The sequence below is a fragment of the Panthera pardus genome, unplaced genomic scaffold (genome assembly GCF_024362965.1).
Source record: "Panthera pardus isolate Hobbes unplaced genomic scaffold, ASM2436296v1 HiC_scaffold_16, whole genome shotgun sequence".
Taxonomy (NCBI): Eukaryota; Metazoa; Chordata; class Mammalia; order Carnivora; family Felidae; genus Panthera; species Panthera pardus.
In genome coordinates this window covers 63,943,261-63,962,265 of record NW_026526721.1, presented here as the reverse complement: position 1 = coordinate 63,962,265, position 19,005 = coordinate 63,943,261, and the positions used below count along the sequence as shown (strand labels likewise).

The following is a 19,005-nucleotide window of genomic DNA, read 5'->3' as shown; positions in this document are numbered from 1 at the left end:
CTGTGGTCTCATCTGGAACTCAGGATTCTCTTCCATGATAATTCAGGTTATTGGCAGAACTAAGTTTTTACAGTAATAGACTGAGATACATAATCAGCATAACCAAGAAGCTGCTGGTGTGCTGGTTCTTGTGATCCAAGAGTCAGACCTGCACACATTGTAGGCTGAACCTGCTACAGAACCCCCCCCCCTCTTTTTTTTCCACTCTAGGCCTCACTGAAACTGACAGATTTTCATGTCACTGTCATGTAATAGATTGATGCAGTCATCCCAGGTATGAAATATGCTCCCTTGAGAACCCAAAAAGTTATATAGGAGTTGTGTTCCTTTCTTTGTAGTAGGATATACAGGATACAATAATTTGTTGTCCACTTTGAAGTAAATGGCCCAGCATGCCCTATACCACTGGACACCAAAAGCATTTACTGATGTTGTAGGTTCCTGATTCATTCTTGGGTTATCACTTATGCTTTGGCATTCATGAGTTTTATTGTGTCTCCATTGCACCAGCAATTTCTTGGTTCTCCTCTCTAATTAGATGCCACAATCTAATATGATGTCATCAATATTATAAACTAGTATGGCATTCTGAATGATGTCTAGCCAGTCCAGAGTTCTTTAGACTGTCTTATGACATGTGTATTCTTGTCTATTCCAAGTGAATTCAATCTGTTTCTGATCCTTATTTTTAAAAATAGAAATATAAAATAATGCATTCACCAGGTCAGTGACTATCTATCATGCACCTGAAGCCATGTTAATCACCAGTAACAAAGATTCCACAGTGGGCACAGCAGGTGCACATTGAGCTACTTAGTGGAGTTTGTGGTAATGCATTATCATTTTCCCTAATCCATCTAGATTTTTCATCAGTTAAATCAATAAATACAGATACTAGAGAAACACAACCTCTTCATTCTAGGTTTTAAATTTAAACATTAATTTCTGTCATTCCCCTTTCACTTCAAGGGTTTTGATATTTTTTACCTAAGTAAATGGCCATAAGTACCTTTGGGGAAAGACTGGGGGAATAATTACCATATATTTTTCCAAAGGAAGAATACCATATATTCTTCTTCCTTGGTGTCTGGCTTTTCCTGGTCAGTGGATCCTGGGTCTGAAAACTGGCTTACAGGCAAAAATTGGACAAGGAATCAAATAATGTTATTTAGGTGACTACTCTAAGCCTTCTTTTACTTCTTTGATTATATAGGATGAATAGTTTCCTTGTTGTCTGCCTATCTATTTTGCTCCTAGGAATGCTATATTCTATTTTAAATTTCCATAATTCTCTGTGGTTCAGGCCTCTTGGCTGTCCCTCCAACCTCATGAAAAATATATACACCTGGCTTCTGATGATTAAGCCTACCACGTGGCCTCTGTTGTTTTGGGGTCCTGTAATCACTCTTGACATCAGTCATCTCATATCTGTAATTGCACCTCCAGTCACCATTTAGGGTCTACAGAGAGCCAAAACTGAATATGTTAGTGATGTTGGTGTTTTCTTTACCAGTACAATTTGTATTGCTTAGGTAAATGGTAGCCCTGCTTTGGATGATAATTCAACCCTTGGGCTCTGCTACTCTTAGGATTAAATTCTGGATATGTCCTCATCTCTTTCTCAGCCATCCTGTTGTTTTTGTTGCTGTTTTTTTGTTGTTGTTTTTTACTACCAAAGAGGTACTTAAAAATTCTTTTGATGTTTATGTATTTATTTTGAGAGATAGAGAGACAGAAAGAGTGAGGGAGGGTCAGAGAGAGAAGAAGAGAGAGAGATTTCCAAGCAGGCTCCATACTGTCGGTGTAGAACCCTATGTGGGGCTTGAACTCATGAACCATGAGATCATGACCTGAGCTGAAATCAAGAGTCTGCTGAGCCACCCAGGAGCCATACTACCAAGGAGGTACTTCATCTCATTTAGCTTTTAGTTCTGATTAATCACTCTAGCTTTTCGTTGTCTTCAGTTGAACTTAGTTATAGTCGCTCAGTTACACTGTTTTTATAGTTACTACATTCCACATATTTCTTAAGTACCTGATACATTACACCATTAGTGAATTCACTGCCACCAGTATACCATTCAAGTTCACTATAGGTAAGTGTTTGAACAGTTGCTGTGCTACCTTGTAATGGGGCTATCAGTATTCCACCTCCAGAAGTTAATAGTTTCTTGTTACCAGCAGGGTGATGGGAAGGCAATCCAGCTCCAGAAGCCCATTCCGGAGTTTATATTCTTGGACCACTCCTGGCAGCAATTGTCAGATTGGGTTTTTAAGGAAGCACATTCTGAGATGGAGATTGGTATGCAAGAAATTTCTTAGGAATGTTTTAGGGGGTAGCACCTGAGGAATAGAAGGGCTGGGCAGAATTAGACAAAAGGAGACACTGAACTAAAATGTAATCTCAACAGAGAAATCAAGTAGTACTATGAGGATCTTTGAAACTGAGATGACTCTTAAGTTTGTCCTCAGTTTGGGCCAAAGAGTCAGACATGTATACCCTCACAGTGGTCAGTTGTTATACGTGGGCTATACTTAGGAAAGGGGCATGGCATTGGGTGAGATGTGTCTCTCCAGTTAAGGCAATCCCCAAAGGGGCATGAACAGTAAAGACTTTCTCCAGGAAAGACTTTCCCTCCACCGAAAGGGGATCCAACCAGGACCTTATATATTCACCACATATAGAAATTGAAAAGGGCAAGAATACTCAAAACAACCATGAAAAATAAAACTGAACTGACAGGTGTGCACAGGCAGATACCAAAACCTATTTTACAGTATAGTAATTAAATTATTGTAGTACCGATGTAAGAATAGATGAACAGACCACTAAAACAGAATAAAGCGTCTAGAAATCAACCCACACATATATGAGCACTTGACTTAGGATGGCATTATAATGAGTTTGTGAAAGTTCATCTTTCAAAAAATGATGTTGAATCAATTAGATATCCATATGGAAAAATGAATCTTGACATCCATACTCACACAGAGCATTCAATTCCAGGTGGAATATGAAAGAACTGAATATAGAGGCTAAAAATTAAAGTGCTTAGAAAAAAACAAAAACAGGTGAATATCTTCATCAATTGAGGGAGGCAAAAATCACTAATCATAAAAAAATCAACTTGATTAATTGGACTATTAAAATTAAGAAAAATACATCAAAACCCATTAAAACACCTTAAGAAATTGTAAAGCAAGCTACATAATGGAAGGTATTCACTATTCACTATAAATATATGATTAAACAATTCACATCCCAAAAAGAACCTAGGCAAGCGTATAAGAAAAAATTTAAAGTGGATCACAAGGTGGACAAACATCTTAAATAGGCACTTTTTAAAAGGTGATTTCCAAATGGTGAATTAATATGAAAAGATGTTCAACCTCACCTCTCAATTGGGTATTACAAATTAAAATTTACAATGATGTACTTCAACACACTTACCTGAATGGCTAAATTAAAAAGAAAATTAACAAATTAAAACAAGTTAAGGTAAGAATGTGGGATAGCTGGTACACTCATATTCCTTGTGAGTGTTAACTGATACAACTGCTTTGGAAAACTAGTAGCATCTCCTAAAGCTGAACATGTGTATATCCCATGATACAGTAATTGAATTCCTAGCATATTCGAAACAGAAATGTGTATGTTCACCAAAAGATTTGTACAAGAACTTCAAGGCAATTTTGGTAATAAACCTAAGTTGGAAACAATTTTAATGGCCATCAAAGGAATAGATTTAATAAATAAGCAGGGGTATGCTCATATAATGGATAATTATTACTGATAATCAAAAAACTATTATTATAAACCTATAAATATATATAAACTCACATAGCATTGAGGGATAAACAAGACACAAAGAAAACATATTGTGGGGGAAAGTGTGCATCTATTTAAAAAGCAGGAAACTTAGGAAGGAAGGTATTATATATTACAATATTTGTTTTGTGTGAGAGTATAGTAATTCTATGGGTAAAAGTCAAAGATGCTTCTAGTAGAGGTTGGAAATATTGCTTATCTTGTTTTGGTACCAATTACATAGATGTGAAATTTCATTGAGCTATATACATATGATTTTATATACTGTGTTTTATGCCTGTTATACTTCAATTAGTGTAATGTATAAACAAATTAGGAAGGACAATCCCTTAACATGAAATAACTACCATTACATCAAAATGGTATTGTGCTAGTTGTAGTCTCAGTAATGTCAAGAATCAAAGAAAAAAAAGTACCCTCCCCCACTACTAGTATTTAATATTTTACTGGAAGTTCTATATGATGCATTAGGTTACAAAAAATAAATTAGGCATATAATTATTATGAAGTAGTGTCAAAATTATCATTATATTGAAGCGACATATTCAATCATCTGAGAAAATAAAAGAATTCACTATAAATGATTGCGTTTAATATAGAGATGGAAAGTTTGACTTGTTTAAAAAATATATATATATATATACATAGATAGCATTGCTATTTAGTGCATTAACCTATCAGAAAATAAAATTAAAAAAAATCATATTAATAATAGCTATGAGATCCTGTTTATTTATGCTTGCTATTACTAATAGTGTTCCCTTTCACTGTTAAAGTCTACTGGTTTGAATAACAAATTATATGGTCATCTAATAAGCAATAGTACATATAAAATATCTACAAATAATCCTAATAATAAATGTAAGAAAAGTGCAAAAAAATCCTACTAAATATAATGAAATATATGAAACAAATATATATAATATATGTTTGAATAAGCAAACATATATATTCATATATGAATATATGAAACAAATACCAAGACTTAGTTAATATTAAAAATATTAATTCTCCATATAGCACAATTTATAATATGATATAATTCCAGTCAAATTATCAATGAATGTTTTTGAAAAGTTTTAGAGATGTTTCTAAAGGTCATCTTGAAAAATTAATGATTCGAACATCCCACAAATTCTGAAAATAAAAGAATAATGAGAAGTGGTTTGTACTGGTTAATAATGAAATGGTATTAGAATGCCAAAGTCATTAAAATAGTTTGGTATGGAGTAAGAACTGACTGATTAATTGTACTAAGTAGCAAGCATAAGGGTAGATCCAACCACATTTATATACAGAATATGACACAGTTTACATGAAGCCAATACAGAAAGTAAGATGTGTTTGAGGGAATGATACATTCTAGATAATTAAATAGTTAAAACATAAAAGGGGGCCAACCATAAAATGCCTAGAAGAAAAGGAAGGATTGATGTTCAGGGAAGGTATTCTATGCATAAAAGACAGACAACAAGTCCTAGAGCCAGACTGATATTTTCCATATATAACAGTGAAAATATAAAGTTATTATCAATATTAACATGAAAAATTTAAATGATCAAATCCATGTAATGACTAATAACATTACTATGTGAAATACTTTAATAATTAGTAACAAAATGGATGAACACACTAATAAAAATGGCCAAAGTATATTGCTATGGACTGAATGTTTATGTCCTCACAAAATTCATATGTTTGAAACCCTAATCTCCAATGTAATGATATTTGGAGATGGAGTCTTGGGAGGTAACTAGGTCATGAGAGTGGCATTAGTGGCTTATAAGAAGAGACACAAAAGACCTTGCTTCCTCTCTGTGCTCTCTGCCATAAGAATAAAATGAAGAGACAGTCATGTGCAAATCTGGAAGAAGGCTTTCACCCAGAACTCCATTATGCTGGGACTCTGATCTCAGATTTCCTAGCCTCTAGAACTGTGAGACACAAATTTCTGTTTTTTAGGGTGCTCATTCTTATTGTATTCGTTATAGCAGCCTGAACTAAGACATATATGAACAGATGATTAATGACAAAAACACTTAGCTAAATAGTTCCTCACAAAAATCGAAGAGATATCCATTAAGAAAATGAGATTCTCTAGTTAATTCATCCTCTTTAATTTAACCCTTAATGGCTTAGTCCATGAATTTATGCAGTTGCTTTAAGACATTTTGGGTTTCTGGAATGGATTAAAAAAATGTTTTTAGCAGGGGCACCTAGGTGGCTCAGTTGGTTAAGCACCTGACTCTTGATTTCAGGTTAGGTCATGATCTCACAGTTTGTGAGTTTGAGCTCCACATCAGTCTCCACAGTATTAGCTCAGAGCCTGCTTGGGATTCTCTCTCTCAGCCTTTCTCTCGGCCTCTCTCCTGTGCTCTCTCTCAAAATAAATAAATAAACTTTAAAGAATTTTTTTTAGCATATCAATAAATTGCTACACTTGCTTGCTACCATTTTATGTAATTACCACCAGGGGATGGATTTTGTGTTTTTGAGAACTAAAGAGGACTAACAAATTCAGAACAATGATATATAGTAATTGTATTTTTTATTTTTTATAAAAAGAGTTTAATAACTATAATTTAAATTTATTCTTATGTGAATTTTATTGTAAAACTATTTAGATTCATACTTCCTTTTGTGCCATGCAATAAAACTAAAGTAGAATATTATGGCCAACTCTTAATTCTTAAGTTTCAGTTTAGTTGTAAAATACTATATTTAACAATATACATAAATATATTAACATTAATGCAGGCAAAAGTAGTTATGCTTAATGGCAAATGAAATGTCTCAGAATATATAACAATATCGAACTTCAAACCTTTAACAATATAGACTTGAAATATATGAAGCAAAAAAGCAAAGAATTTCAAAGAGAGATTGACAAATTTTTTATCATAGTGTAAACTTTTAATAAATGTATCTCAGAATCTGCTGAGTCATGCAAGAAGAGACTTAGTGAAGATACAGAAAAATTGACCACAATAAGTAAGCTTAATTGAATTTATTTTTATAAAAAACTCATATCAAAAATAGAGAATAAGGATTATTTTTAAGCACTGACCACATATAAACTGACCACATATTAAACCCTAAAAGAACTTTTAATAAATGCAAAATAAACAATATCATGCAGTAAAAATTCATTAGAAGGATGCATTATTATTAGAAATAAGAATCTAATTTGGTCAATAAGATCTGATAAATTTGGAATCTAAAGTCATACATTTAAATAGTTTGTGAATCAAATAGGAAATCCTAATGAAAATCACAAACTATTTAGAAGTGGTCATCAGACTGGGATGCCTGGGCGGCTCAAATCAGTTAAGCATCCAGCTCTTTGTTTTGGCTCAGATAATGATCTCACAGTTTGTGAGTTCAAGCCCCGCATTGGGCTCCATACTGACAATGTGGAGCCTGCTTGAGATTCTCTCTCTCCCTCTCTCTCTGCCTCTGTCCACCCCCCCCCCCTCACACACACACACACACACACACACACACACACACACTTCTAGGTAGAGAGAACATTATGAACAGGTTATGGCGGGGTGTAGGGGTATGTGTGTGTGTGTGTGTGTGTGTGTGTGTGTGTCTGTGTGTGTGTGTGTGAAGTGATCATCAGACTTGCACGGTGAAGATTCAGTTTAGAAGACACATATAGCCTGAAATCCATTTGTTAGAAAATAATTATAAAAATAATAATGAAGTGTAAGATTTCTCCTTCAGGTCAGGAAAACTGAAACTGGATCTAATCTCTTACCTTAAACAATTAGAAAACTGAACAATACATATGAAACAGTGATTTTCAAAAATTGGACAGCAGTCAACACAAAATAGTAAGATCTGAGAAAAGAGGATTAAATAAGGTAAGCTGTGTGATTACCTTCAATTTCACAATGAAGATAGTTTCCAGGATTAAGCACAGGGAGAGGATCTAGTGATTAACAAGACAGAATTCAGATGTCAGAGGTCAAAGTGCTAAAATTCATAATGAAGAACACCAGAGAAAAGACCATTGCATACGCAGAGAGCTCCAGAGATTTGCAAAGGATTCTTCCAGAGACTTCAACTAAATACCAATTGGTGGTATTAAAATAAATGAAAAAAAAATCAATATCCAAACTATAAACTTAACAAAGTCTGACATTGAATCAAAAGTGACCAGGCATGAAAGATGCAGAAAAATAAAAACAATAATGAGGATAAAAAAGTAATCAATAGAAACACAACCAGAAATAACAAATATGGGAGAATTAGCAGATAACATTGAATATGTGCTATAAATATTTACCATATGCTCAATGTGAAGAAGAAAACCTGAGGTTGTTCAAGAGAGATATGGAAGATACAAAAATGGCCCAAATCCAGCTTTTAGAGATAAAATTTAGTCTTGTATAAGATGAAAAATACATAAGATGTGTTTAATGGCAGAATAGACATAGTGGAAGAAAAAAAACAGTAATCTTGAAGACATGGCAATAGAAACTATCCAGAATGAAATTCAGAGAGAAAAAGGAATTTTTTTTAAAAAAGGGGCAATGTGGCAGTGAGAAAACACTAAGCATTCTAACATGTGTAATTGGAGTCCCAGAAAGATTGGAGAGAAAGAGTAGGGAAGTTGAAGATATTTAAAGAAATACTGGCCAGTATTTTCCAATTCTGATAAAAGTCTAAAGCTATAGATCCAAGAAACCCAGTAAACCTCTGTCAGAAGAAATCTATACCAAGACATATCATGACACAGTTGCATTAAACCAGTGATTACAGAGAAAATCTTCAAAACCAGAGGTAGGAAAAAGTCCCATTTCACACAAAAGAAAAAAAAATAACGATGGCACATTTCTCCTCAGAAACAATATAAATCAGAGAAGAGCACAACATTATCTTTATAATAGAGAAAAAATTACCAACTTGGAATTATCTACCAAGTAAAAATATATTTTGTAAGCAAAAGTGAAATAATTTTAAGATATAGAAAAGCTTAGAGTATAAGTATAATCACCAGTAGACTACCACTATACTAGTCATCATTGTGACTGTAAGAAATGTTAAAGAGAATCCCTTAGTGAGAAGAAAAAAATGCCCAATACAAATTAGATAAAATTACATAAAAGAATGAAAAGCATGAGAAATGGAAAATGTGTTGGTAAATGCAATATATTTTTTGGATTTTGTAAATTCCTTTAAAATATTAACTTTTTAAGGAAATAATAAAAATGTGTTGTGGGTTTTTAAGATAAGTAAAAGGAAAATGTATGACAATAGTACAAAGTTCAAGAAGGGTGAAATGAAACGATGTCTTAACATTATTATATTACAGATTGGTATACTATTATCAATTGTATAGACTATGACAAGTTAGACTATGATAAATTAAATCCTAATACAACCAGAATAGAGAGGTGTGTTTAGTAAGCCAATTAAGGAGATGAAATTGAATCATAAGGAACAGTTTGAGAGAAGTGTGGAAAACAGGAAAAAGGGAGCAAGAACAGAAGGTAGGAAGACAGAAAATTAAACCCTACCATATCAATAATAAAGTTAAATTTAAGCAATCTAAAAATTCATTTGAAAGGCAGAGATTGTTAACTTGGTTAATAAAGCCAAAGCCCAACTACATGCTGTAATAAACCAACTTTAAATATAATCATAAAGACAGCTTAAAAGTAAAAGGATGAAAATAGATACACCATGCTAACAATAGCAGAAGAAAACTGAGAAGGCTATAATACTATAAGAAAGTAGATTTTAAAGTAGAATGTTACCAGGGATAAAGATCACTTCATAATGGTAAGAAGTTAATTCAATTAAAGTGAATAACAATCCTAAATTTTTATGTTTCTAATAACTGAGATTCAAATTATATGAAACAAAAACTGACAGCTCTGAAAGAATTAAAGAAATCAACAATTATAGTTGGAAATTTCATTAATATTCCCACACCCACCCATGTACACCCCACTAACTGATAGAATAATAAAAGAAAATTAGTAAGACTATAGAAGACATGAGCAGTGCAATGAACTATTTTGACCTGATTTACCCAATAACATTTTTTAAATACATAAAACATTTAATAAGATACACCATATTCTAGGCCATAAAAAGAAATGCCAATAAATTTTTTAAATTTCACATAACACCAATTATTTACTCTGACCACAATGGACTTAAATTAGAAATCAATAAGAGAATGATATCTGGAAAATCCCCCAGTATTTAGAATCCAATCAACACACTCCTAAATAATCCACAGGTCAAAAAAATATCACAAGGGAATTTAGAAAATATTTTTAAAATTAGGGATAGTTAAAACACATCATAGAAATATTTTGAGATGCAGCAAAAGCAGGGCTTAACGAGAATTTTGAAAACCCTAGGAATTGTTTTATTTTGTAGAGACTGACAAACTGATTCTAAAAGCTATTTGGAAAATCAAAGATTTAGAATATGCAGAACTATTTTGAAAATTATTAACAAACTTGAAATAGATATAGTATTTTATTCAATACTTAATAGACTGCTACAGTTTTCTAGACATCATGGCTTTAGAATAAATGAATATTAGGTCTTTGAAACAGCATAAAGAATCTCAAAATACACTCTAATATGTATAATTATTTGAATTTTTTTAACTACAAGATATTTTATTTGTAGGAAAAAACCACATTTTTTAAATGTTTTATTTATTTATTTTGAGAGAGAGAGAGAGAAAGAGAGAAAGAAAGAATCCCAAACAGGTTCCACACTGTAAGCACTGAACCTGACATAAGACTCAATCCTACGAACTGTGGGATCCTGACCTGAGCCTATATTGAGTCAGTTACTAAACTGAGCCATCCAAGTGCCCCCAAAACAGTTCTTTTAAAAGAAAACAACAAGACAACAACCCAGCACCCAGATCTGAAAGATCTGTGTAAAACAGCAAGAGAAATGGACTTCACTAATGGCACCCACCCCAGCTGACTCTTGGTTGGGAAGATACCAAACGTGGTTGGTGGGTTCTGGAAGATGCACTGCTCCAAGAAAGGCTGTCCTCCCCCACTACCCATGATGGAGAGGGAGGACCTCAGTCCTGGAAGGGATCTACCAGCCTCTGTTTCCAAATATGTGCCCAAATCCACTATGGGGAGACCTGGTGAGCGTCAGGATTCTTGTCCCTGCTACCCAGCACATGTGTGGCTGAGGCCATATCAAATTCCTGCATCAGGTCTTCATTGAATGCCACGAAATAGCATTTGAGATGGCTTAAATCTGGTGTGGATGGTGGCAGATAGAGCCATACTCTAGTGAAAATGTCCACAAGCAAGCACCTTTGCTCAGCACAGGGTCTCATCAGGAACCTTCTGCTTCTTTCCCACTTTCACAGGGGGAGGCTTCCCCATCAGCTTGTTGCCTCCTTTGCTGTTGGGGCTACTCAGCCTCCCTCTTGCCTTCTTGGCATTGGTGGAGGGCTGCTTTGGGCCCTCCCACCCAAAGCAGCCCTCCACCAATTTGGGGAGGCTGTGGAGGCCTTGCAAGACCCAGAATGAGGTACCCTCATTCTCTCCACTGCTGTCCCCTGTAGAGGAGCTCCCCTCCTCTCCAACTGCCACAGTGAAGTCTACCCTCTCTTTAGACTGCCGGTGTAGCTCCTTGAATTGGGACCAGTTAGTGGCAGATTTCCAGTCCTTATCCTGCAGTGATGGAATCTGATGGAGATGATCTCCACAGCTGTGTGAGCCTCATATTTGGAGAATTCAGCCCCTGCCATCTCCCACAGCAGCTTTCTTTGGGTCTGGGGCAATGAAGTCAGGATAGTAGATCTTGTGTCCTTTTCATATCCTTCAGTACCAGCCCTTCCAACACCTCTCACATCACCCAATTTATCATGTTGGTCAAGTCTGAAGCTTTAGTGACTTTCTTCATTTCTGAGAACATGATCTGGTTGGGAATTTCAACGATGTTATCATGAAGAAACTTCTGCTGCTTGCACAGAGGCCTGTCCGTCAACTTGACATTGAAGTAGGTAAAACAAAAAACAAACAGGCAGACATTAGCATCCTGGAAGGCAGCTTTCTTACGCACTCCAGGAATCCCGAAGGGCAGAAGTTTGGCTGTCCTAGTGTTGATCAGGAGCACCTCAAAGTCTAAGATCATGTTGTGCCCCCAGGGAAAGCCTGGTGGATGTAGTCCTTAAGGTGGGCCACCTTATGAGGCAAGACAGGCTTCAATATGTGGCTGAAGTAGCTGAAGTGGTCCCCATTATTATGCTCCTGGACTCACTCCCCATCATACTTAATTTTAGACAACATGCCATTAGAGCATGTCTTTATCACATGCTTGATGAACTTGCAGGCCTCAGCCAGCAAGGGCTGCACTGGCATCATCAGTGATGGCTGGATGCTCAGAGCTTATCTCTGGCCTGGCTCCTTCGTCACCTCCTGCTCATTGCAGAGGACCTGCTACACCATGTCCTGCAGGTTGTGTGATGCTTTATAGGTAACAGGAGTCAAGGGCATCGAACACATGTTTTGCACCCAAGTTCATCCTTGGGTTATGTTTGATCAACTTGATGATGCACTTAAGGTCATTGGCTGTGTACCTGGCGGCAGTGTCCTGCAGGGCCTGTTGCTGCTCATTCTCCTTTGAGCTTGGAGAGCTGAAGGAGGAAGTTGTCCACCTCTTGGATGTTAAGGAGACTCTTGGCACCTGGGAGGACAGACTTGCTCTGCTCAAAGAAGATTCTGGTTGTCTCTGATACCTAACCTGCTCTAGGTCTCATGCCATATCATTTGGGTTGCAGTGCAAAGTTAGGCTGAAAAGCTTTACAGTCTGCTTATTATTTAAGTTGTAAATACTCCTAATAACACCTGGCAGCAGCAGCTTAACTTTTAGGTACACGTCACTGTGGAAACCATCTCCTGCCAAACTTTTCCAAAGGAAGTTCTGGATGATCTGGGTCATCCTGTTATAGCAAGGATTTTCAGCCACAATGGTGCACAACTTCCAAAACTCACGTAGCAGATCATCCTTGTGCTTGGGGTCCCATTTGCTTGAGGACAGACTTGCCTTAGGCGTCAAGCTCAAGTGGGCTTCCCCAGAGTTGTTGGGCTTGGATGAAAAACCAGAAAATTTCTGGGGATTGATATTGATGACAAATGAGGTACCTTTCATTGGAGTGTCACCTAGCCAGTGGCTGTCATCTTAGCCTGGACAACAGCTTTCTTTGGTGTGCTTATTGCCTTAGAAGACAGATCTACAATGTGCTGGCTTACCTGTTCCTTCTCATTATCTTCCCGCTTCTCCTAGCCTTCCAGCTTGTAAGGTCATCAGTACTTTTTGTGGGAGCCTTGGTCCACTCCAGTTTCTCAAATGTGCATTTTTAAATGTGATACCACTTCTTCATATTCCTGCTGGATTCTGAGAAAGGATTGAGCACCACTTTGCTGATCCAGCATACACTTTTCACAATCTTTTCCTTGCGTTTTTTGTAGCCAGCCATGCCACGCTTGGCATAGTCCACACAGAGCCATTGTTCAGCCATTTCACGGGCTGCTGCAGAGTCCCACATGCAACTTTGGCAAGAAAATAAGGCAGGTAGCACGTGGTCTTATATTACCTTCCTGGAATGACAGAACAGGCTTTCATCTCTGCCCATGAAACAGATTTGTTTGTGACCAGTGGCTGAATTGACTTATGTCAGACCAATGATGTTGTTCTTGGAATATGCACAGTTCTTTTCAGCTGAGTTCAGGGAGCTTTGGTGGGAAGAGGATCTTGAAAGCCAAAATCCTACATCTCACAAGATGGTTGGGAAAATTAAAATAAGTCCATGGATGGGCTGGCCGGCGGGGGGGTGGTTCTGAACTCTCTGCCTTCCCCCTCCTCCAGTGCACACCGCAGGCCTCAGACCAGGCACCTGCAGGCCACGAGTGCCACTTCAGTTGTCTGTAGTCATTTGATTTCATTAATGGGGTTAAGGCAATTCAGTGAGGAAAATACACTTTTTCAAGAAACGGTGCTGGATATACAAATGCAAAAAAACAAAACAAAACAAAAAAAACTTTCACTTCACACTAAATGTATTAATGTGGATCATAATGCTAAATGTAAGATCCAAAATGACATGGGGGGCACCTGGGTGGCTCAGTTGGTTAAGCATCTGACTTCGGCTCAAGTCATGATCTCACAGTCTGTGAGTTCAAGCCCCGCGTCAGGCTCTGTGCTGAAAGCTCAGAGCCTGGAGCTTACTTCGGATTCTGTGTCTCCCTCTCTCTTTCTGCCCCTCCCCTGCTCATGCTCTGTCTCTCTCTCTGTCTCAAACAAACAAACAAACATCACATCAAGATCTAAAATGACATTGAGTTTGGTGAAGACTTTTAGGTGAGAACTGAAAAGAATGTGCTATAAAAAATAATCCATTTTCATCAAAGTAGAATAATGCTTTTCAAAAGAAATTTAAGAAATCAAAAAGAACAACCATAGACTGTGAAAATATATTTATAAAACCTATGTCTAAAAACGGACTTATGTCTAGAATAGATGAAGCACACAACCCAGTAACAGTAAGACAAACAACAAAATGGGCAAAATATTTGAATAAACACTTTCCAGAGTAAATATATAGATAGAAAATAAGTACATGAAAAGATCATTAGTCGTTAGGACAATGCAAATTTAAATCACAATGAGATAATTGTATACACCCTGTAAAATAGATAAAATTGAAAAGGTTGTTCCTACCAAGTTTTAGCAGGGAATCAGAGCAACAGGAATTCTCAGGTTGTGCTTGTGGAAATGTAAACAGTACTACTTTGGAAAACAGTTTGGCATTTTCATAAAAATTTAAACACAGATTTACCATATGAAAAAGCCATCCCATTACAAGATATTTAGCTAAGAGAAATAGCCAACACACCAGTCTTTCTAGTCAATATATTTGTATTATACAGAAATTGAAGGCAATCCAAAATCCTTCAATATTGAATGGATTAACAAATTTATATAATCTGTACAATAATATTCATCAATAGGAGGAAAATACTGACACATGCCTCAAAATAGATGTATTCCAAAAGAAGTACGTTCAGTGAAGAAACCAAGCCCAAAAAAGTGTAACATGCTCTCAGTTTTAAATGATATAAAATTTTAGAAATTAACAATAATCTATATTAATGGGACACATACCACTGGTTGTCTGAGAGATTAAGCAATGGGAAGAAAGAGTATGGGTGCATTACAAAAGAATGTGACAGAAGTGTCCAATATCTTAATTATGCTGATTGTTTCATGGGTGGATAAGTATGTCAAAATACATCAAATCATTACCTTAAAATATGTCCACCTTCTTTCATGTCAAGCATATCTCAATAAATGTATAAACTATATAGCAAAGTAAACCCAAAACAAATATTACAAAAGAAAGAATAGAAGTAAGAGTAAGGATTGTTGAAATAGAAAACATTACCAAGAAAAAACAAAACCAAACAAACGAACAAACAAACAAATAGAACAAAACACAAGAATGAATCAACCAGAATCAAAGACTGGTTATTTAAAAAGACAAATGAAATAGTCATCCGGCAATGTAATTAGAGGGAAAAAATAAACTACTTAATAATATGTATTAGGAATTAAGAGTATAACAAGGTTTATTAGAGAGGTATAAAATCATAAGAAATGATATCAACTCTTTAGTACTCATGTTTAAAACATAGATAATATGGACAATTCCCAGAAGAGTAAATTTTACCAATTTAAAAATCAATTGAAACAGAAATAAACTTATAACCATTCATTTGTCAAAGTGTATTAGCAACTTGGCTCCAGACTGACACAATCTTACTGGCAAGTGTTTATCAAACTTTTAATGAAATTGTCACCTATATTGTATTCACTTTTATACAGAAAGGCTACCTAGGAGACATTTTCCAAGGCGTTTTGGAGGCTAAGCAGAAATTATATCAAAACTTCATGAAGAGATTGGCAAATGGTGTTTTTCTCAGAAATGCAAGAACAATTTCATGTTATAAAACACTGATTAAAAGAGGAGTAATATTATTTTATCAGTAGATTCAAGGAAAAATATTCAACTTCATTTAACACTCATTTGATAATATAATATTCAGGACAACTAAAAATGGAAAAAAAAGTCCTCACCTTCATACAGCATCTCTATCAAAAACCTATAGGAAAATGCACAACTGAGTATAGAAGCATTCTTTATAAAGTCAAAAAGAATTTTAAGGATACCTGATATTACTCCTCTTCTTCAACACAGTGTTACAAGTCCTAGTCTTTGTAATGGGACAAGAAATAACACATAAGAACAGTAAGGATTTGAAAGGAAGAACTGCATTCTTATTTTTCAGAGACAATGTGACTAAGTACATAGACAATCCAAGATCTATTCCAGTCTATTAGAATCAGAGAATTCAGCAAAATTGTTGGAAATTAATCAATAGATAAAAAATCAATAGCTTTTCTGTTGATCAATATATCAATAGAAATATCTTAGTTGGAGTATCCCCTGGAAGCAGAACCTAAAACAAGAATTTAGGTGCAACCAATTTATTTTTGACATGAACTCAAGAAGCAGTAGTCAGGAAGCAGGAGAGTGAACAAGGAGAGGAGAAAAAGTCAGTACAGGGGTGAATTATTGAGGTCACTGCTGTGAACAATGGGTGTTTGATTTCACTGTGACAACTGAGAAGCATACAAAATTTCAGAATTACTGGTTGAAAGGAGAGGACACTGGGTCATTTATCCATGGCTCCTGTCTCCCAGGTTGGGGTTTATTCTTGATGGCATCAGCTTCCCCAAACTTCTCTGCTGTGTGTGTGGTATGTGCCTAGTAGACTTCTGTGGATTCAGAGAAAGCCCTGAAAGGCTTTCACATGGAATTTATCTGCCACAACTAAATCTGAAGTCAGAGGTGAGTGGAGGGGATGCTACATAAGACTCCAAAGGCATCAGTGACAGCCAAGAAGATAATACAGGTTTCCTAAAATATTTGCAATCACAGTAGCATATATCTATCTGTGTGTCTGTGTCTATCTATCTAACAGTAAGCCCAATAAAAGACTTGTGAAATCATTGCAGAGAAAATGGAGAGGTGTCATGGTCATAGATGGGAAGACTCGCTATTGTAAAGACATCATTTAACCTCAAATTTAACAATAAATTCAAAGTAATTAAAATTTGAAAACACTGCAGTGATTTTTGTGGGACTTGACAAGATACATGCATAGAGAGGCAAATATGATGGAAGCAAATGGGAACAGGATTACCCAAGATAATTGAATGAGAATCAGGAAGGAGGACGTGCCCTCTACCAGATTTTAAGACTTACTACAAAGCTAGAGAAACATTTAAGAAGTGTTTTTGATGCAGGGAGAGGGGAAAACATGTAATTTAAGGGCAAACTGGGAGATTTACTTGCAACCCACTTAACTGCTAAAGCATTAGTGTCTATATATGTAAAGAACAATGAATGAATAAGTAAAAAGACAGCCCAATTGCAAAATGGGTAAAGGACATGAGCCAGAAATCTGCTGAATAGGAATCCCAAATATACAATAAAACATGAAAACAAATCACTAGTGATCAGGGAAATGAAAACTAAATACCAATTATATATGATTTCACATTTATCAAAGTGGAAAAAAAATCCTAGAATAACAACTACTAGTAAGAAAATGGTAAAGTAGAATTTTCATGCATTCCTTCAAGTGAATTGCTTCAAGTGAATATTGGTACAAAGTCTTTGTGGATCAATTTTTCAGTATCAAAGGTAGCTGATGGTGACTTATTCACTCAAATATATCTCAGTTATGTTCATTGCTCTATCTTTAGTGCCTGTATCAATATCTGGTACAGATTAGGTTTTATATGACTACATATCTTATAATCAGTAACCTTTTTAAAAGTAATCTTTTGTCATATAACTAACCATCTCCAAACTTAGTGGTTTAAACAGCTTACTGCTCACAAGTCTGTGGTCCATCAGCTTGGGTTAGGAAGGTTCATCTCTGCTTACTTACAGTGCCATCTGGGCCCAGTAACAGTTTTAAGTCTTGACTCGTATATGTGGGGTTTCTCTCCTTAGACTTTTTATCAGCCTACAGATTAGCCTGGACTTTTTCACATTAGTGGCAAAAGAGCTTCCAGAATTACGAGAGGACAACCGGCAATGTGCAAGTGGATTTTAATCCTCTTTTATCACATTTGCTGTTATCTATTGAGAAATGTGGAGGATAGGAGATTTTATTTTACTTGCAAGTTAACAAATTAGCCTGCTATAGTTTTCTGGAAGCTGGTAAGATACAAGTCTCTTGGTCCAGAGGCGAAGGATTCTGTTACAGCACAGTAGGCAGCATAAGTATCATGTTTATATGAGTTTTTCTTGCCTCTCAAGTCATACGAGAGTGACACGGGGATGGATGTTTCAAATGGTAGTGGGTTTCAATCACAGCTGGGGAACTCTGAGCTTATAGAACCTAAATCTTTTATAACCTGTTATAAGCAAATCTGTCTTTGCCCCAGAGGAAGACATCATCTCTTTGATAAGGGATGATATATGATGTAGGATGTTAAGCAAATCTGTCCTTTGCTCTGCAGGGAGACACTATCTTTGCTTCTAGGGCTATTTGCTATAGTAACATCCCTGAAAAAATAGTCTGAAACAAAAGGCCAATTAGTACCTTGCTTATAAGATGTAGAGAAATGTGAGAGAACCATAGAGAATTATCTTCTAACAATGTCCTATCAGCTGAGGAGTCACATAGACAAGTCTGGAGTAGTGTGAGAGGAGACAATACAGGGTCAAAGATACAGGGAGTCATGATGTAAGAACTGTTACTATAATGATCTATCATATCCCTCAATCCAGTGATTAACATCCAGGTATGAGATATTCTCATACAAGGAGACATGTACAAATGTATCTATTACAACATTTTTTTGGTACAAATAAAATATTGGATACTATTCAAAAGTTTAGCAGAAGGGGAATGGATATATAAACTGTGGTTTATTCAGGGGCATTGGGGTGGGTTAGTTGACTTTGGCTGACTTTGGCTCAGGTCAGGATCTCGCCATTCATGAGTTCAGGCCCTGCGTCAGGCTCTGTGCTGACATCTCAGAGCCTGGAGCCTGCCTCAGATTCTGTGTCTCCCTCTCTCTTTGCCCCT

The 19,005-nt window shown here is 36.0% G+C and overlaps 1 pseudogene; it reads right to left on the bottom strand.

The window, feature by feature from the left end:
• Positions 1–10,901: 10,901 nt before the first annotated feature.
• On the bottom strand, positions 10,902–13,782 carry LOC109266231 (DNA ligase 3-like; annotated as a pseudogene).
• Between the last annotated feature and the right edge of the window lie 5,223 nt (positions 13,783–19,005).